The sequence below is a fragment of the Nerophis lumbriciformis genome, linkage group LG12, assembly GCF_033978685.3.
Source record: "Nerophis lumbriciformis linkage group LG12, RoL_Nlum_v2.1, whole genome shotgun sequence".
Taxonomy (NCBI): domain Eukaryota; kingdom Metazoa; phylum Chordata; class Actinopteri; order Syngnathiformes; family Syngnathidae; genus Nerophis; species Nerophis lumbriciformis.
In genome coordinates this window covers 3,508,031-3,530,513 of record NC_084559.2, presented here as the reverse complement: position 1 = coordinate 3,530,513, position 22,483 = coordinate 3,508,031, and the positions used below count along the sequence as shown (strand labels likewise).

The 22,483-nt window shown below is 36.3% G+C and overlaps 1 protein-coding gene across 1 annotated transcript in view; it reads right to left on the bottom strand.

Moving 5' to 3' along the window:
- LOC133623021 (semaphorin-4C-like) overlaps positions 1–22,483 on the bottom strand; it is a 441,154-nt gene that overhangs the window by 243,441 nt on the left and 175,230 nt on the right. Inside the window, exon 2 of the mRNA XM_061985929.2 lies at positions 19,104–19,192. The gene's annotated coding sequence lies outside the window, so the exon portion shown is untranslated. The remainder of the gene's footprint in view (positions 1–19,103; positions 19,193–22,483) is intronic.

Genomic DNA, 22,483 nt, shown 5'->3' with positions numbered 1-22,483 from the left:
AAGACATGAAACTGCTCCAGGAAAATACCAAAATAAAGAGAAAAAGCCACCAAAATAGGAGCGCAAGACAAGAACTAAAACACTACACAGGAAAACAGCAAACAACTCCAAATAAGTCACAACGGTACACCTACTTTGAGACAAGAGCTATATTGATGCATGCTTGGTTATGCTTTAAAGTCATACCCAACAATTGTGACAGCGACTTTTTACTGTCAACTGAGTTTGTTTTTTTTAACGTTTTCTGCCGGTGGTGTGCCTTCTGGATTTTTTCAACGCAAAAAATGCGCCTTGGCTCAAAAAAAAGGTTGAAAAACACTGCTGTAGCCTGCACGTGTGCCTTTGAGGATGTGTTGAAGTTCACCATCCCTGCTGCTCCCGTACCTCAGCATCTTGTATCAAATGACTTTTTTATTTGGAGTCACTTTACTAAAGTTCGCCATAACTCCTGGTCGCCCCATCAAGCCGTCGGGAGGATTGTGAGTAAGAGTCGTTCATCACCAGCAGCGAGCATATATACACACAGCCGTATCTCGCTACATCCAGCGTGCTGCTTTGACAAGGACATAGGTTGCGTGTCCGCAAAGATCGTAAATAATAAATATCGACTTTTCTCTCAGGGTTGTGCCTATTTTATGCTTTAAAGCACCACTATTTCGCCGATATAATCGATCAATAACGATCAATGTTTTTGCTGCATGGAATACAAACTAAAAAAACGGATGGATTGATTGGTCGGAAATAAGCTTTATTAAATATTAATAATTTTTGGGGTCCCAATTTTTTGTAAGCGTTTTGACAAAAAATGATAAATGTATGCATTATCCTGTTATATCTCACATTCTATAAAAAAGGTTGTCATAAACGTTACTTAATTCATTAAAAAAACAATATAAAAAAAACACATGTAAATGTATTCAGTTATTAACATTCATTCACTTTCTTCTTGTCATGATCTGTGGTCTGAATCATGTTTTTGTTATTTTCTGTTTGTTTTAAGACTCCATAGTTCCTGTTTTTGTGCACTCTTGTTTGTTTTAGTTTCTATGGCGACTGCCTCCATACTTGCCAACCCTCCCGGATTTTCCGGGAGACTCCCGAAATTCAGCGCCTCTCCCGAAAACCTCCCGGGACAAATTTTCTCCCGAAAATCTCCCGAAATTCAGGCGGACTCAGGTCCTCATGGACCTGAGTACGCTAACCCACAACATAAACAGCATACCTGCCCAATAACGTTATAACTGTAGAATGATGGAGGGCAAGTTCTTGGTTTCTTATGTGGGTTTATTGTTAGGCAGTTTCATTAAGGTCCTCCCAGCGCGGCAACAACACACAACAACAGCAGTCACGTTTTTGTCTACCGTAAAGCAGTTCGTCTGCCGTAAACAGCAATGTTGTGACACTCTTAAACAGGACAATACTGCCATCTAGTGCATTTGATGAAAGCACTTTTGTGCGTGCCACACGGAATGCATCATCAGAGAGGGTGTTCAGCATGGTTCGAAAAATAGTGACAGAGAATAGAACAAGGATGGAAAATTCATCCCTTAACTCAACAATGAGTAGATGAGTGTTATGTGTGTGTATATGTGTAAATAAATGAACACTGAAATTCAAGTATTTATTTTATATATATATACCTGTATATATATATATATATATATATATATATATATATATATATATAAAAATAAATGATAAATGGGTTGTACTTGTATAGCACTTTTCTACCTTCAAGGTACTCAAAGCGCTTTGACACTACTTCCACATTTACCCATTCACACACACATTCACACACTGATGGAGGGAGCTGCCATGCAAGGCGCTACCAGCACCCATCAGGAGCAAGGGTGAAGTGTCTTGCTCAGGACACAACGGACATGACGAGGTTGGTACTAGGTGGGGATTGAACCAGGGACCCTTGGGTCGCGCACGGCCATTCTTCCACTGCGCCACGCCGTCCCATATATATATATATATAATAAAAAAATAAAATATATATATATATATATATATATATATATATATATATATATATATATATATATATATATATATATATATAGCTAGAATTCACTGAACGTCAAGTATTTCTTATATATATGAAACACTTGACTTGGTGAATTCTAGCTGTAAATATACTCCTCCCATTTTAGCCACGCCCCCAACCACGCCCCCGTCCCACCCCGACCACGCCCACCCCATCCCCCGAAATCGGAGGTCTCAAGGTTGGCAAGTATGCCTGCCTCTGGTGTTCAGGACACGCACCTGCTCTAATCAAGAGACCATTATTTCGGCCTGGCGTCATTGCTTGTTTCATGCGATTACCATAGTTAATGCTATTTGTTTCATGCCACAGTTTAGTGAGGTTTTCATGTCTATAGTTTCATGTCCTAAGTTTTTTTGTCTTAGCTTCCGCGTGCGATAGGCACGCTTGCCTTCGGGTTGTTTTCTGTTTTGTACTTCGTTGAGTGTTGATTAATTAAATATGTTCCTACCTGCAAGCTTTGTCCTGAATAGTCCGATTGCATCCCGGGAGAACAAACCTCGCAGTAAGCTGCGACCCCCCCGTTATGACACTTTTTTCCTTCATGGATCTAAACTTTACCGCTGCCAGTAGTTTTTTTCTATAATTGTATTTAATAAGATGTAGGTGTATTTATTTCAGTATAAAAGTGTAAAAATTGTTTTGCTTCGGTCATGAAATGATGATAATGGTGTGCCAGGGCATACATACGTTATTTAAAGCTTAAATCTCTAGAATCTACATCAACTTCAGAGCTATCCGTTTTTTGTTTTTTAATGTTGTTTGTTTTCTGCCCTTTTTGTCAAAGAAAACTACGTTTTTTTTATGGCAAACACACAAAATATGCAAAATCTTCCACAAAAAAATATGTTTCAAAGTGGAATATTTGATGTGAAGTAATCGGAGCCTTGGTGGATAGGTCAATAATTCATAAAAACATTGATTTTGATTCAATTTTATGTATTGAGCAATGACAGTTTTAAAGAAATAAACAGCTTTGTTTTGCTAGTCAACATTGCAACTTTTTCGAATTTCAATTTCACCTGTAAGCATACTTGCCAACCTTGAGACCTCCGCATTCGGGAGGTTGGGGGGTTGGGGGGTGTTGAGGTGGGCGGGGTCGGGATCGGGATTAAGGGAGAGAGTATATTTATAGCTAGAATTCACTGATATTCAAGTATTTCTTATTATATATATATATATATATATATATATATATATATATATATATATATATATATATATATATATATATATATATATATATATATATATATATATATATATATATATATATATATATATATATATATATACATGTGTATATATATATATATATATATATATATATATATATATATATATATATATATATATATATATATATATATATATATAATAAATAAATACTTGACTTTCAGTGAATTCTAGCTATATATATATTTTAGCCACAATCGCTCTGTTTTGCCTTGGTTTTGGATTTCAAATGTCTTTCTTACCCCCAAGCTGCTTCCTGCCGTTCATCTTGCAATTTCAGGACACGACCTTGACAGTTTTGGCCCCCCAAAACACCACCATTTTAACATGCTAATTATCAAGAAAAACTTCCAGATAAGAAATATTGTACAAACAAAAATACAATAGAAAGTACTACACACAACCCTGGTGGCTTTATGAAATAATAAAAATGAAAATGATAAAGAAATAATAAGAATGTAAAGCAATTATTTTGAAAAGAAAACATTTTATTCTGCTTATCCAACCCAACGCCCTCGACGCAAATCCCATAGGGGTGATGGAAGGATGGTCAGCGCCGAGAGCTGCGGCCTACCACCATTACCTCGCACTCCCTTCCCTCTGTTGCTAGATATCTCGAGATGTACGTTGTAATATGTATTTGTGCCTTGGTATGGAGGTTTTTTCCCACTCCAGACTAGGCCCCCTTAGGAGCCCAGTCTAGATTGTATTTTTTTACAGCGTTTTACCTTTTTCCCCATCTTTTACGGGGCGCCTTGTGGCGACCCATCAGCGTTCCTGTCCTGTAACCCTGTACACTGTTTGTTTGTCTAATCTTGAACGGGTTTGTGCTGAAAACAAAGTTTCATTGTACTTGTCCAATGACAATAAAGACCTATCTATAAAGACCAATCTATCATCTATCTATCTGAGGTCTAAGCAGAGAAGCCCAGACTTCCCTCTCTTCGGCTACTTCGTCCAGCTCCAACCGAGGGATCCTGAGGCCTTCCAGGGACAGCTAGGAGACAAAGTCTCCCCAACATATCCTGGATCTTCACTGTGGTCTCCTACCGGTTGGATGTGCCCTAAATTTTGTTCTTATCTGTACTGTAACGTTCAAATTTGAATGACAATAAAAAGGAAGTCTAAGTCTAAGTCTAAGTCTAAACACCTACCCAGGGAAGCATCCTGACTAGATGCCCGAACCACCTTATCTGGATCCTATCAATGTGGACGAGCAGCTTCTTTACTTTGAGCTGCCCCCGGATGATAGAGATTCTCACCCTATCTCGAAGGGAGACCCGACACATGACAAAAGGAAATTGAGAGCTTTATCTACCCTTTTTTTATCACAATGTATCAATAAAGGGTCTGCATCACTGCAGACGCCGCACCAATACGCCTGTCAATTTTACGATGCACTCTTCCCTCACTCGTGAACAAAGACTCTGAGGTACTTTAATTCTCACTCTAGACGCTTCACACTCGGCTAAGAGACCGTTCCAGTGAGAGCTGAATATCCTGGCCGGATGAAGCCATCAGGACCACATCAGACACCTAATCCTGCAGCCACCAAAGCAGATCCCTTCAACGACCTGACTGCGCCTTGAAATTATGTCCATAAAAGTTTTGAACAGAATTGGTGACAAGGGGCAGCCCTGGGGGAGTCCAACCCTCACTGGAAACCGGTCCGGCATACCAAGCTCTGACACTGATCGTACAGGGAGCGGACCGCCACAAACAGAAAAGTCCGATACCCCGTTGTGGAAGTCGCCTCCCAGCAGCTCCACTGCAGACACGGCACAAGAGCCCAGCGTGCAGGTTCAACAAGGTTTTAATGAATGTTTTTCTTTCCAACAACAGTTTTCTCTACTAGAACGTGACTTTTCAGCCACGTCCGTATCTTCCTCCCCCTCTACTCCCGGCCGCTTACTGTTAAAGACAACAGATGATTAGATTAACACGTACCACCTGTGAAATCTAATCACCTGACAGCTGTGTCTCGCCGTCAGCACATGCCACGCCCCCCGTCTGATGGTGCTCTGTCTTCAGCACCATGGACAGAGGCGGTGACCTTTGCTCCTGCAGGCACGCTGATCACATTCTCTCTCCACGCCCGTACTCTCTGAGCACTCCCCACAGGACTTCCCGAGGGACACGCTCGAATACCTTCTCCAAGTCCAAAACGCACATTTACCGTATTTTCCGAACCATACCAAACACAAAAGCAGTCGCGTTATGACATAATCACATCAATTGTTAATAATAAATAATAATACAAACACAACTCGCTGCTTGTGCGTGGTGGAAGAATACGTACCGTATTTTCCGGATCATAGGGCGCACCGGATTACAAGGCGCACTGCCGATGATCTTTTTTCATATATAAGGCGCACCAGATTATAGGGCGCATTAAAGGAGTCATGTTACTATTATTTTTTTCTAAAATGTAAAAGACTTCCTTGTGGTCTACATAACATGTAATGGTAGTTCTTTGGTCAAAATGTTGCATAGATGATGTTTTACAGATCATCTTCAAGTCGCTTTCTGACAGTCGCTTCAGGATGCGCCGTTTTGTGGGCGGGTCTTATTTACGTGGCTCACCTTCGACAGCGTCATCTCCCCGTCATCTTTGTTGTAGCGGTGTAGCGTGCAAGGACGGGAGTGGAAGAAGTGTCAAAAGATGGAGCTAACTGTTTTAATGACATTCAGACTTTACTTCAATGAATAACGGAGCAGCATCTCCTCATCCGGAAACAACAACAACGCCGGAAATGTGTCCCGTGAAAAACCGTCCGACCGGAACTCTCTAAAAACTAAAGTTCCTTGGGTGAATAATATAAACTCACTACACCGGTATGTTTTAGCGCTTTCATGGCAAGTTTACTGACAGATATAAGTAAGAACTTTACACTACTTTATATTAGAAATGGCAACAGTGGAGGATTAATGTCCTATAACAAGAAGATAGAGAAAATGTCACGGCGGAGTTGCAGATTACTGCTGGGTCGTTCTCCCAGGAAGGCAGACGGACTATTCCGGACAAGGCGTGCAGGTAAAAACATGATTTATTCCTCAAAATCAAAGTACTACAAAAAACTGATTGCACAAGGAACTAAACTAACACTTAGCATAAACTATGAACAAAAAAAACTTAAGTTGACTGTGGCATGAAATAAACAAGACTTACTTAGACAAGGCATGAAGCGAACACTTAGCATAAACTATGGCATGGAACAAACAAGACTTACTAGTAGGTTGTGTGAAGCAAACAATGACGCCAGGCCGACTGACTGGCAAAGGCAGACTTAAATAATGGCTCTGATTAGAAACAGGTGAGCGTCCCGAACACCAGAGGCAGGTGAAAACAATAAGTAACCATGGTAACAAACACAGGAGGTGCACAAACAGGGAACTAAAGGAGTCCAAAATTAACAGAACATAACAAAAACATGATCCGGACCACGGATCATGACAGAAAAAGAAGAAGCTTATCAACTACGGACTACAAAGGCGGACGTGCACAATTTTTCAGGATCTATGCAGATCCCAAATACAGATCAGCAGGTACCAGAAGGTAAGAAAAGTTGCGTTTGCGTAATATTGCGAAACAAAACGCCAGCTCTCCAAATCTGAGGCCATGGTTCTCAGCAGGAAACCGATAGTTTGTACAGTCCAGGTAGAGGACGAGACTCTGTCCCAGGTGGAGGAGTCTAAGTATCTCGGGGTCTTGTTCACGAGTGAGGGAAAGATGGAGAAGGAAATCAGCCGGAGAATCGGAGCAGCTGGGGCAGTATTGCAGTCTCTCTGCCGCACTGTTGTGACGAAACGAGAGCTGAGCCAGAAGGCAAAGCTCTCAGGTCTACCGAGCTATCTACATTCCTACGCTCACCTATGGTCATGAAGTGTGGGTCATGACTGAAGGAAATGAGTTTCCTCAGAAGGGTGGCTGTCATCTCCCTTAGAGATAGGGTGAGACGTTCAGTCACCCGAGAGAGACTCGGAGTAGAGCCGCTGCTCCTTCGCTTTTAAGGAGTCAGCTTAGGTGGTTCGGGCATCTCGTGCGGATGCCTCACGAGCGTCTCCTTAGGGAGGTCCTCGTTGCAAGTCCGACTGGGAGGAGACCCCGCGGCAAGCCAAGGACCAGAACGCAAGTCAACATCTTAGAAGAAAAACTGAACATTTGTGCAATATTATGATAAAAGTTAGAATTTTACACAATAACGGTCGCAACTTTACAAGAAAAGCTTAACATTTTGGCAATTTTATGAAAAGAGTCGTAATTTTACCCGACAAAAGTCACAATTTTATAAGAAAACTTTAAAATGTTGGCAACATTATAATAATAATCGGAATTTTACTTGTCAAAAATGATGACTAAAGTAATAATTTTACTCAAAAAATGTCACCATTTTACAAGAACAACAAAAAATACGGTGATAAAAGTCAGAATTGTATATGACAAATGTCACCATTTCGCATTAAAAATAAATCCATCCATTTTCTACCGCTTGTCCCTTTTTGGGGTCGCTGGAGCCTATCTCAGCTGCATTTTCCATAAAATAGTAATAATTTTACTCAAAAAAAATTCACTATTTTACAAGAACAAAAAAAATGGCAATACTGTGATAAAAGTCATAATTTTATATGACAAATGTCACCATTTTGCATTAAAAATAAATAATTTTACATAAGAAAAGTAACAATTTTACGAGAAAATATTGCAATATTAAAGAAAAAGAATATGTGACTGTGTAAACAAAGCAATGTCCCCATTAAGTAAGCATTGCGAGAACACACACACACACACATACACATACCTGCCAACTTTTGAAATCAGAAAAACCTAGTAGCCATGGTCCAAGGGCCGCAGGCCCCGTTAGGTCCAGGACAAAGTCCTGGTGGAGGGTTCAGGGCTTCGCCCCCCGACGCAAAATGATTATTAGCATTCAGACAGGTTAAAATGTTGCTAAAACCATCACTTTTCTATCAGTCACAGTGACTTTTCAAAACAAAAATATTACAGCAAAAATCATATGGGTTGATTGACATGTTTATTCTGTAAGCTAACTTCAATAGTTTGAAATTATTTTGACAGTTAATGCCAGTTATCCTGTCAACCTTTCACAAGACTTCAATTTGTTAATTGAAAGTATAAACAGTATAAACACTTTTTACAGTAAACAAATGGTAAAACAGTACTAAACAATTCCATTAAAAAAAAGAATTGGTGTCATTATTAACTTTCTGTCCAAGCTTGTATAATCTACTGCCTTGTTCAATTGTAAAAAATATTCTGTGCCTAAAATTCACATTTCTATCACAATTATCATACTGTAAACATGGTAAGCTAACTTCATTAAAATGAATAGTCCTGTCAATAGCATGGAATTACAATTCAAATGTAGTTTTTTTGTAAGCCTTTCAAAAGAATTCAAAATATGAAAAATTAATGAAAATTAATTTAAGCCATCAGACACTTGAAAAGTGGCACATCACATCTCTAATGTAATCATTTGAACTTTTCAACAGAAATAGCACTGCAAAAATATTAAGGACATACTTCTGTATTTTGGTAGTTATGCTGTCAACATTTAACAAGATTTCTTCAACTTGGACTTGAAAGCATAAATAGTATAAACACTTTTAACAGTATGTCGTGCTGTGAAATACAGCCGACAGGATTGCGCACCAAACACGAAGCAAGGCCAAAGCGCATATGCATGGTGCAGGAGAACAAAGGACTTCTTTCATTTAAGGTTTGTGATAAACCATCAAACTCATTCGTTAAAAGGACTCTATAGTAATATAAAGCGAATTTTTCTGGACATTATCATGCAAGAAAAGTTTATTTTTGGGACCGCGATCACCGCGTAATGATTTTTAAAGGTTGCATTACAAACATTTAACTGTCCCATGTGATCAGCCAGTGCGATTGGAAGTCCATGCTCAATTATTGCCTCCGTAAATAAAACTTCGGCATTTATCACATCCAAAGAATCTGTTTGGGCGACGAAAAACGTTGAAAGTTTTCCACTTGTATCGCTAGCAACGGCATTAGACTTGTGTTTTTTTGTCCCAACGTGGTCTTTTACATCGCTAATTCCTCCGTGTCCGATCGAAAAATCTTGTCTGCACAAGGTGCAATTCGCGTAGTTTTCACCCTTTTTTTTTTTTAAATTAATGAAAAAACTTATTTTTTATCACTGCAACCGTAACCCGGAATAGATTGATGAAAACCGTACTAATTACGGGAAAACCGGAGTAGTTGGCAGGTATGCATACATGTCTTGCCTACTTAGTGAGGACTCTTGTTTGGTTAGTAGGTTGTGAGGGCCCCCCTTTCCACTATAGCTAGAATGATGAAAAAAATATATATATCTAGCACTAGATGGGAGTAGAGAGTTGCAAACTCACTTCAGAATGCAGAACACACAAAGTAAAAAAAAATATTATACTTCTATAGTTGTGAGGACCGACCGCTGTTGCTAGGTAGATTTGACATCTAGGCCAGAGAGGACATCTCCTCTCTGGCCTGGGAACGCTTCGGGATTCCCCAGGAGGAAGTCGCTAATGTTGCTCTGGAGAGGGAAGTCTGGGGGTCTCTGCCGGAGCTGTTGTCCTCGCGACCCGATTCCGGATAAGCGGTTGAAGATGGATGGATGAATGGAAAACGCCAGTTACCACCATAATAATACTCCAATGTTTAATGCGCCTACAATCCATCAAGCGGTGCGGCTTCATAGCTTACCAAAGTCGTACTAAAACAGATTTTTGAGCGCCGTGTGTGTAATGTTCTATATTTTCAATGGAACATATAAAATGCTGGTGTTGTTTACTTGAGTCATATTGCCATCATAGTGCAGTGTACACGTATCTCTTATGTTTGACTGCCATCTACTGGTCACACTTATCATTACACCATGTACCAAATAACATTGCTTCGAGGTCAGGTAAGCACAACCAGAATTATTGGAAGTTATAGAGTTTGAATGATGTGTTTAGTTGTGTTTTTGTATGTTTCTAGCTGTGTGTGTGTGTGTGTGTGTGTAAAACGTGTCTCACAATCAAGCAGGTGCATTCAAAACCCGAACGGAAAATAAATTCCATACACCGTCAAAATATATGTGCCACCATCAATTCCACACGCACACACACACTCAAGGTCCACTTTTTCCCGAAACAAAAAGCTTTCAGATCTGCCATCCAGTCTCTTCCCTCACCTCCTTTATCCCTTTCTGTCTCTCGCCTTGCCTTTTTGTTTGCATCTGTCTTCATCTGCCGCCTCATGCACCGCACTTCACAATCATTTCTTTTCGGGGGGGACCTGAAATTGCCTGTAATTTCCACGTCCTGTTTTGACAAGTGCCACCCTCCCCCCCCCCTTAGAGTATGGATTTCCTTTCCATCTGCATATTTACTTTCTCATTTCTCTTCATTCTTGGCTCATTTTATACACACACGTACATGAACACCCACACACACACACACATTCTTGTATTTCTTACCTTCTTGAGACCTCCGAAGTATGCCTACCTCTTTAGGACCACCCTATCTAGATATATAAAGATGTGTATTTACAACATTAATAATATCTTCTTCCCCAGGGCCATAACCATCCTGAACGGACTGCCCCATTGTCCCTCATAACTGCCTTCTCTTCGGTGCAATAACCCATTCCACCAACCACCCTGTTTTTGTTTTGTTTTTTTCATGTATATATTCATTTCACACCATATTCATTGCACTTCTACATTTTTAAAATGTTTATATATTTGCACATTGTTTTTCTAGCATGCACACATCGCACTGTATGGAATGGCCTCAATCTCGTTACCTTGCGTAATGACAATAAAGCTGATTCTGATTCTGATATATACATACTATGCAAATATAAAAAAGCTTGTTGTGAAAAATCAGTTGGAATTTCACAAGAAAAAGGTCAGTTTACAAGAAAAACTTAGAATTTTGGCAATATTGTGATAAAAGTCGTCATTTTACTCAACACAAGTCAAAATTTTACAAGAAAAACCGAACATTTGTGCAATATTATGATAATAGTTGGAATTTTACTCGACAAAAATTAGAATTTCGGAAGAAAACTTTAACATTTTGGCAATATTATAATAATAATCTGAATTTTATTTGGCAGAATTATGACAAATAAATAATATTTAATCAAAAACAACCAAAACATTTGCAATATTGTGAAAAGTCAGAATTTTATATGACAAATGTCACCATTTGGCATTACAAAAGTAATAATTTTTTATTAAAAAATAATAATTTTATGAGAAAATATTGCAGTATTACAGAAACAGAAATAATATGGGAAATTGTTCCCAATTTTATAAGACAAAAGTCGACACATTGTGAGAAAAAGACTGCTTTTAGTTTATTTATTTATTTTTTTTGTAATTGATTTTTAATCTTTATTAATTGCTTCAAGTTATTACAGTATGTCTGTATATGCATATGTATTTATGTTTTATTAATTTTGACCAGAGGGGATGCATTTAACTTTCTTACACACACATGTTATTACATATGTTGGCCAGAGGGGAGCACTTTAAAATGTTTACATACACTTGTTATTTCATATGTTGACCAGAGGGGGGAGCACTTTTAAAACATACACAGTCAATTTGAAAAATCCCTCCTTTTTGGGACCACCCTCATTTTGATAGATTTCACCACCAGGGGTGCAAATGAGACATTCTCTATTAGATGCGATGGTTTTCCGTATTGGGACCATGATTTCGGTTCCAACTTGTTCACACCTCCTCATATGGAAGCTACATTTCCTGGTTGATGTCTCAAGAAGGATAGACATACAAGGACACACACACACACGCACACACACATACATGTCTTGTGTACTTTGTGTGGACCCACGTTTTGTCAGTAGGTTGTGGTTGTGAGGGCCCCCCTTTCCACTATAGCTAGAATGATGAAAAAAAATATATCTAGCACTAGATGGGAGTAGAGAGTTGCAAACTCACTTCAGAATGCAAAACACACAAAGTAAAAACAATTTTTCACTTTTGTAGTTGTGAGGTAGATTTGACCGTACACACACGCATAGTAGTAAGTTATGCGAGTTGGCCATTTTTAAGGACGGCAAACACACACACACACACACACACACACACACACACACACACACACACACACACGCACACACACATTCTTGTATTTCTTACCTTCTTTAGACTTCCGAAATATGCCTACCTCTTTAGGACCACCCTATCTAGATATATAAAGATGTGTATTTACAACATTAATAATATATACACACTATGCAAATATAAAAAAGCTTGTTGTGAAAAATGAGTTGGAATTTCACAAGAAAAAGGTCAGTTTCACAAGAAAAACTTAGAATTTTGGCAGTATTGTGATAAAAGTCGTCATTTTACTCAACACAAGTCAAAGTTTTACAAGAAAAAACAAACATTTGTGCAATATTATGATAATAGTTGGAATTTTACTCGACAAAAGTCAGAATTTCGGAAGAAAACTTTAACATTTTGGCAAAATTATAATAATAATCTGAATTTTATTTGGCAGAATTATGACAAAAGTAATAATTTTACTCAAAAACAACCAAAACATTTGCAATATTGTGAAAAGTCAGAATTTTATATGACAAATGTCACCATTTGGCATTACAAAAGTAATAATTTTTCATAAAAAAAGTAATAATTTTTATGAGAAAATATTGCAGACAGACACACACACACACACACACACACACACACACACACACACACACACACACACACACACACACACACACACACACACACATTCTTGTATTTGTTACCTTTTTGAGACCTCCGAAAAATGCCTACCTCTTTAGGACCACCCTTTCTAGATATATAAAGATGTGTATTTACAACATTAATAATACATACATACTATGCAAATATAAAAAAGCTTGTTGTGAAAAATTAGTTGGAATTTCACAAGAAAAAGGTCACAGTTTCACAAGAAAAACTTACAGTTTTAGGATAAAAGTCGTCATTTTAGTCAACATAAGTCAATATTTTACAAGAAAAACTGAACATTTGTGCAATATTATGATAATAGTTGGAATTTTACTCAATAACAGTCGCAATTTTACAAGAAAAGCTTAACGTGTTGGCAATTTTATGAAAAGAGTCGTAATTTTCCGCGACAAAAGTCACAATTTCGGAAGAAAACTAACATTTTGGCAATATTATAATAATAATCGGAATTTTACTTGGCAAAATTATGACAAAAGTAATAATTTTACTCAAAAATAACCAAAAAATTGGCAATATTGTGAAAAGTCAGAATTTTATATGACAAATGTCACAATTTTGCATCACAAAAGTAATAATTTTTCATAAAAAAGTAATAATTTTACGAGAGAATATTGCAATATTACAGAAACAGAAATAATATGAGAAATTGTTCCCAATTTTATAAGACGAAAGTCGACACATTGTGAGAAAAAGACTGCTTTTAGTTTATTTTTAATTTTTTTTTGTAGATGATTTTTAATCTTTATTAATTACTTCAAGTTATTACAGTATGTCTGTATATGCATATGTATTTATGTTTTATTAATTTTGACCAGAGGGGGTGCATTTAACTTTCTTACACACACTTGTTATTACATATGTTGGCCAGAGGTGGAGCACTTCAAATGTTTACACACACTTGTTATTTCATATGTTGGCCAGAGGGGGGAGCATTTTTAAAACATACACAGTCAATTTGAAAAATCCCTCCTTTTTGGGACCACCCTCATTTTGATAGATTTCACCACCAGGGGTGCAAATGAGACATTCTCTATTAGATGCGATGGATTTCCGTATTGGGACCATGATTTTGGTCCTAACTTGTTCACACCTCCTCATATGGAAGCTACTTTTCCTGGTTGATGTCTCAAGAAGGATAGACATACAAGAACACACACACACGCGCACACACACACACATGTCTTGCCTACTTTGTGTGGACCCACGTTTGGTCAGTAGGTTGTGGTTGTGAGGGCCCCCATTTCTACTATAGCTAGAATGATGAAAAAAATATATCTAGCACTAGATGGGAGTAGAGAGTTGCAAACTCACTTCAGAATGCAAAACACACAAAGTAAAAAAAAAGAACATTTCACTTTTGTAGTTGTGAGGACCGACCGCTGTTGCTAGGTAGATTTGACCGTACACACGCATAGTAGTAAGTTATGCGAGTTGGCCATTTTTAAGGACGGCTAACACACACACACACACACACACATTATTGTGTTTGTTACCTTCTTGAGACCGTGGAAAAATGCCTACCTCTTTAGGACCACCCTATCTAGACATATAAAGATGTGTATTTACAACATTAATAATATATACATACTATGCAAATATAAAAAAGCTTGTTGTGAAAAATGAGTTGGAATTTCACAAGAAAAAGGTCAGTTTCACAAGAAAAACTTAGAATTTTGGCAGTATTGTGATAAAAGTCGTCATTTTACTCAACACAAGTCAAAATTTTACAAGAAAAACCAAACATTTGTGCAATATTATGATAATAGTTGGAATTTTACTCGATAACAGTCGCAATTTTACAAGAAAAACTTAACATTTTGGCAATTTTATGAAAAGAGTCGTAATTTTACTCGACAAAAGTCAGAATTTCGGAAGAAAACTTTAACATTTTGGCAATATTATAATAATAATCTGAATTTTATTTGGCAGAATTATGACAAATAAATAATATTTAATCAAAAACAACCAAAACATTTGCAATATTATGAAAAGTCAGAATTTTATATGACAAATGTCACCATTTTGCATTACAAAAGTAATCATTTTTCATAAAAAAAGTAATCATTTTTATGAGAAAATATTGCAGACACACACACACACACACACACACACACACACACACACACACACACACACACACACGCACACACACACACACACACACACACACATTCTTGTATTTGTTACCTTTTTGAGACCTCCTAAAAATGCCTACCTCTTTAGGACCACCCTAGATATATAAAGATGTGTATTTACAACATTAATAACATATACATACTATGCAAATATAAAAAAGCTTGTTGTGAAAAATTAGTTGGAATTTCACAAGAAAAAGGTCACAGTTTTAGGATAAAAGTCGTCATTTTAGTCAACATAAGTCAAAATATTACAAGAAAAACCGAACATTTGTGCAATATTAAGATAATAGTTGGAATTTTACTCGATAACAGTCGCAATTTTACAAGAAAAACTTAACATTTTGGCAATTTTATGAAAAGAGTCGTAATTTTACTCGACAAAAGTCACAATTTCGGAAGAAAACTTTAACATTTTGGCAATATTATAATAATAATCTGAATTCTATTTGGCAGAATTATGACGAAAGTAATAATTTTACTCAAAAACAACCAAAACATTTGCAATATTGTGAAAAGTCAGAATTTTATATGACAAATGTCACCATTTTGCATTACAAAAGTAATAATTTTTCATAAAAAAAGTCATAATTTTTATGAGAAAATATTGCAGTATTACAGAAACAGAAATAATATGAGAAATTGTTTCCAATTTTATAAGACAAAAGTCGACACATTGTGAGAAAAAGACTGCTTTTAGTTATTTTTTTTGTTTATAATTGTTTTTTAATCTTTTTTAATTACTTCAAGTTATTACAGTATGTCTGTATATGCATATGTATTTATGTTTTATTAATTTTGACCAGAGGGGGTGCATTTAACTTTCTTACACACACATGTTATTACATATGTTGGCCAGAAGGGAGCACTTTAAAATGTTTACATACACTTGTTATTTCATATGTTGACCAGAGGGGGGGAGCACTTTTAAAACATACACAGTCAATTTGAAAAATCCCTCCTTTTTGGGACCACCCTCATTTTGATAGATTTCACCACCAGGGGTGCAAATGAGACATTCTCTACTAGATGCGGTGGATTTCCGTATTGGGACCATGATTTCGGTCCTAACTTGTTCACACCTCCTCATATGGAAGCTACTTTTCCTGGTTGAATTCTCAAGAAGGATAGACATACAAGAACACACACACACACACGCACACACACATACATGTCTTGCCTACTTTGTGTGGACCCACGTTTGGTCAGTAGGTTGTGGTTGTGAGGGCCCCCCTTTCTACTATAGCTAGAATGATGAAAATATATATCTAGCACTAGATGGGAGTAGAGAGTTGCAAACTCACTTCAGAATGCAAAACACACAAAGTAAAAAAAAAAAGATTTCACTTTTGTAGTTGTGAGGACCGACCGCTGTTGCTAGGTAGATTTGACCGTACACACGCATAGTAGTAAGTTATGCGAGTTGGCCATTTTTAAGGATGGCAAACACACACACACACACACACACACACACACACACACACACACACACACACACTCACACACACACATTATTGTGTTTGTTACCTTTTTGACACCTGAGAAAAATGCCTATCTCTTTAGGACCACCCTTTCTAGATATATAAAGATGTGTATTTACAACATTAATAATATATACATACTATGCAAATATAAAAAAGCTTGTTGTGAAAAATGAGTTGGAATTTCACAAGAAAAAGGTCAGTTTCACAAGAAAAACTTAGAATTTTGGCAGTATTATGATAAAAGTCGTCATTTTACTCAACACAAGTCAAAATTTTACAAGAAAAACCGAACATTTGTGCAATATTATGATAATAGTTGGAATTTTACTCGATAACAGTCGCAATTTTACAAGAAAAACTTAACATTTTGGCAATTTTATGAAAAGAGTTGTAATTTTACTCGACAAAAGTCACAATATTATAAGAAAACTTTACAATGTTGGCAACATTATAATAATAATCGGAATTTTACTTGGCAAAATGATGACAAAAGTCATCTTTTTACTCAAAAAATGTCACCATTTTACAAGAACAACAAAAAATACGGTGATAAAAGGCAGAATTGGATATGACAAATGTCACCATTTTGCATTAAAAATAAATCATTTTACATAAAATAGTAATAATTTTATTAAAAAAAATGTCACTACTTTACAAGAACAACAAAAAAATTGGCAATACTGTGATAAAAGTCATAATTTTATATGACAAATGTCACCATTTTGCATTAAAAATAAATAATTTTACATAAGAAAAGTAACAATTTTACGAGGAAATATTGCAATATTACAGAAACAAAAATAATATGTGACTGTGTAAACAAAGCGATGTCCCCATTAAGTAAGCATTGCGAGAACACACACACACACACACATACATGTCTTGGCTACTTAGTGTGGACCCACGTTTGGTTAGTAGGTTGTGAGGGCCCCCCTTTCCACTATAGCTAGAATGATGAAAAATATATATCTAGCATTGCGAGAACACACACACACACACACACACACACACACACACACACACACACACACACACACACACACACACACACACACATTCTTGTACTTGTTCACTTCTTGATACTTCCGAAAAATGCCTACCTCTTTAGGACCACCCTTTCTCGATATATAAAGATTAGTATTTACAACATTAATAATATATACATACTATGCAAATATAAAAACGCTTGTTGTGAAAAATGAGTTGGAATCTCACAAGAAAAAGTATTAGAATAAAAGTCGTAATTTTACTCAACGCAAGTCAACATCTTAGAAGAAAAACTGAACATTTGTGCAATATTATGATAAAAGTTAGAATTTTACACAACAACAGTCACAACTTTACAAGAAAAGCTTAACATTTTGGCAATTTTATGAAAAGAGTCGTAATTTTACTCGACAAAAGTCACAATTTTTTAAGAAAACTTTAAAATGTTGGCAACATTATAATAATAATCGGAATTTTACTTGGCAAAATGATGACAAAAGTCATCTTTTTACTCAAAAAATGTCACCATTTTACAAGAACGACAAAAAATACTGTGATAAAAGTCAGAATTGGATATGACAAATGTCACCATTTCGCATTAAAAATAAATCCATCCATCCATCCATTTTCTACCGCTTGTCCCTTTTTGGGGTCGCTGGAGCCTATCTCAGCTGCATTTTACATAAAATAGTAATAATTTTACTCAAAAAAATTTCACTATTTTACAACAAAAAAATTGGCAATACTGTGATAAAAGTCATAATTTTATATGACAAATGTCACCATTTTGCATTAAAAATAAATAATTTTACATAAGAAAAGTAACAATTTTACGAGAAAATATTGCAATATTACAGAAACAAAAAGAATATGTGACTGTGTAAACAAAGCAATGTCCCCATTAAGTAAGCATTGCGAGAACACACACACACACACACACACACACGCGCATACATGTCTTGCCTACTTTGTGTGGACCCACGTTTGGTTAGTAGGTTGTGAGGGCCCCCCTTTCCACTATAGCTAGAATGATGAAAAATATATATCTAGCACTAGATGGGAGTAGAGGGTTGCAAACTCACTTCAGAATGCAAAACACACAAAGTAAAAACATTTTTTTACTTCTGTAGTTGTGAGGACCGACCGCTGTTGCTAGGTAGATTTGACCATACACACGCATAGTAATAAGTTCTGTGAGTTGGCCATTTTTAAGGATAGCAAAGTACTCAATGACACACACACACACACACACACACACACACACACACACACACACACACACACACACACACACACACACACACACACACACACACACACGCACACAAACCACCTCCTTTTTCTTCCTTTTATCCATCTATTCTTTCCTTGGATTCTATTCAAACAAGCAGCAAAAATGCCGATATGTTTTTCTTCTCCACCCTTTGTTCTGTTTGCACTCCCTTACTTGTTTTTCTTCTCCTCCCCAGTGCGTCTGTTAGCTTTCTTTGTTCACGTCGAACAGGGAGACTCAATCCACACCAAGGTCACATTGACCTGAAAGAGAAAGGAAAAAAAAAAGACAGGGGTAGTGAGTGAAGTCCCGAAACATGTTCATATGATGATGACATATCTGATATATTCCTTTAATGTCACATTCATGTATACATTCCACTGTTGTATAGGCACCTTGCTCTGTAATATACTTCAGAAGTTATTTACATTTTGTGCTTTGAGCTCTACTCAGTCCTGTTACCTTAACACAGGGGTGTCAAAAGTGTAGCCCGGGGGGCCCATTTGTAGCTCAAAGCATTTTTTTTTTTTTACGTGGCACATGCTAAAAACATCACGACTAAATAAAAAGGAAGAAATATACATAAGAAGTTACATTACACAAAGAGAAAACAGGTGTAAATTAGCAAAAACAAGTTGAAATGTTGACAGTAGTTACACAAAGCTGACACGGTTGTTTTTATTTTTGTTCAAAAATGCTATATTATACTACAAACCCCGTTTCCATATGAGTTGGGAAATTGTGTTAGATGTAAATATAAACGGAATATTTGCAAATTTTTGCAAATAATAATTAACTTAGAATTTCATGGCTGCAACATGTGCCAAAGTAGTTGGGAAAGGGCATGTTCACCACTGTGTTACATGACCTTTCCTTTTAACAACACTCAATAAACAATTGGGAACTGAGGAAACTACAGTTGGCACAGTACAGTAAACTGACAAAGTTAATATTTAAACATTTAACATTTCTAACAATTTTGAACAGAAATAGTTCATGCACATTTAGATAAATTCTTCAAAATTACAATAAAACATTTTTTTGCCGGGGGCCGGGCTGTATATATGTACATTAATTGACTGAAAGAGCACGCACTTGGCGCGATGATGTCATGTTATCCATGGAAAAATGCATTTTTAGACTATATGATTTAACTGAGCGGCTAGGAGACCCCGAGAGTAACAAGCGGTTGCCTTGTTGCCTTTCCATTAAGAAATATAAACTAGTTTTTAGTATAAGTTTGCTGGTTTCAAGAATTTTAATGCCGAGCACATATCATACCTGCCAACTTTTGAAATCAGAAAAACCTAGTAGCCAGGGTCCAGGGGCCGCAGGCCCCGGTAGGTCCAGGACAAAGTCCTGGTGGGGGGTTCAGGCTTCGCCCCCCGACGCAAAATGATTATTAGCATTCAGACAGGTTAAAATGTTGCTAAAACCATCACTTTTCTATCAGTCACAGTGACTTTTCAAAACAATAATATTACAGCAAAAATCATATGGGTTGATTGACATGTTTATTCTGTAAGCTAACTTCAATAGTTTGAAATTATTTTTGACAGTTAATGCCAGTTATCCTGTCAACCTTTCACAAGACTTCAATTTGTTAATTGAAAGTATAAACACTTTTTACAGTAAACAAATGGTAAAACAGTACTGGTGTCATTATTAACTTTCTGTCCAAGCTTGTATAATCTACTGCCTTGTTCAATTGTAAAAAATATTCTGTGCCTAAAATTCACATTTCTATCACAATTATCATACTGTAAACATGGTAAGCTAACTTCATTAAAATTAATAGTCCTGTCAATAGCATGGAATTACAATTCAAATGTAGTTTTTTTGTAAGCCTTTCAAAAGAATTCAAAACATGAAAAATTAATGAAAATTAATTTAAGCCATCAGACACTTGAAAAGTGGCACATCACATCTCTAATGTAATCATTTTAACTTTTCAACAGAAATAGCACTGCAAAAATATTAAGGACATACTTCTGTATTTTGGTAGTTATGCTGTCAACATTTAACAAGATTTCTTCAACTTGGACTTGAAAGCATAAATAGTATAAACACTTTTAACAGTATAACAGTACTAAACAATTCCAATAGATAACATTGGTGTCATTACCTTTTTGTGGCTAAAATCCGAAAAACGTTGAAAGTTTTCCACTTGTATCGCTAGCAACGGCATTAGACTTGTGTTTTTTTGTCCCAACGTGGTCTTTTACATCGCTATTTCCTCCGTGTCCGATCGAAAAATCTTGTCTGCACAAGGTGCAATTCGCGTAGTTTTCACCCTTTTTGGAACGGATAATTATTCCCGGATAGGCTTTTGAATATTCTTCACGGAATGACTGCAGTTTTCTTTTCGGTTTAAGACTCGTTTGCGATTTTTCTCCGGCTGATTCCATGATCGTTCGCTCGTTTGGAAACAATGGCAACTGGTGCCTCGTGCTTGGCAGCGGTGCTATAAATAGCCTCGCGCATTTAAAAAAAATTTTTTTTTTAAATTAATGAAAAACCTTATTTTTTATCACTGCAACCGTAACCCGGAATAGGTTGATGAAAACCGTACTAATTACGGGAAAACCGGAGTAGTTGGCAGGTATGACATATCATTATGTCAAGATAATGGCACTAGCGTTTACTTCATTTAAGAATATTTTTCAACATATTGAGAAAAAAGGTATTTTCTTTTCTACCAAGAAAAGTGCACTTGTTATTAGTGAGAATATACTTATTTTAAGGTATTTTTGGGGTTCATTGAGGTTAGCTAATTTTACTTGTTTTGGAAAGTCTTGACAAGCCAAATTTTCTTGTTCTATCGGCAGATAATTTTGCTTAGTTCAAATAAAACACCCCTCATTTTTGTATTATTTTTTTCTTGTTTTTGAACACTGACTTTTTGCAGTGTGTTGAGTAAAACATGCTTGAAACTAGAATATCAAGTGTTGCAAAGCTGTGTCATCAACACTCACAAGTATAAAACTACTTTTTTAAAGTAACAATTTCTTCCTTCAAGCATGAAAAAAAAACAAAAAACTATATATATCATTTAAGAATATTTTTCAACATATTGAGAAAAAAGGTCTTTTCTTTTCTACCAAGAAAAGTGCACTTGTTATTAGTGAGAATATACTTATTTTAAGCTATTTTTGGGTTCATTGAAGTTAGCTAATTTTACTTGTTTTGGAAAGTCTTGACAAGCCACATTTTCTTGTTCTATTGGCAGATAATTTTGCTAAGTTCAAATAAAATACCCCTCATTTTTGTATTTTTTCTTTCTTGTTTTTGAACACTGACTTTTTGCAGTGTGGGACAAGCAGTAGAAAATGGATAGATGGCACTTTTTCGTCACTTATTGTTTGTCTTTGGTACACTAATGTGTATATTATAGGCCATTGGTTATTTGTTTTATTTTTGCAGAAACATATATCTATTGTTATACTGCTCTTTTTCTCTTTGGTATGAACATTATTATGTAAAGTCGAAGTTATTCACTGCAAAAAGTCAGTGTTCAAAAACAAGAAAAAAAAAAAAAAAAGAGGGGTATTTAA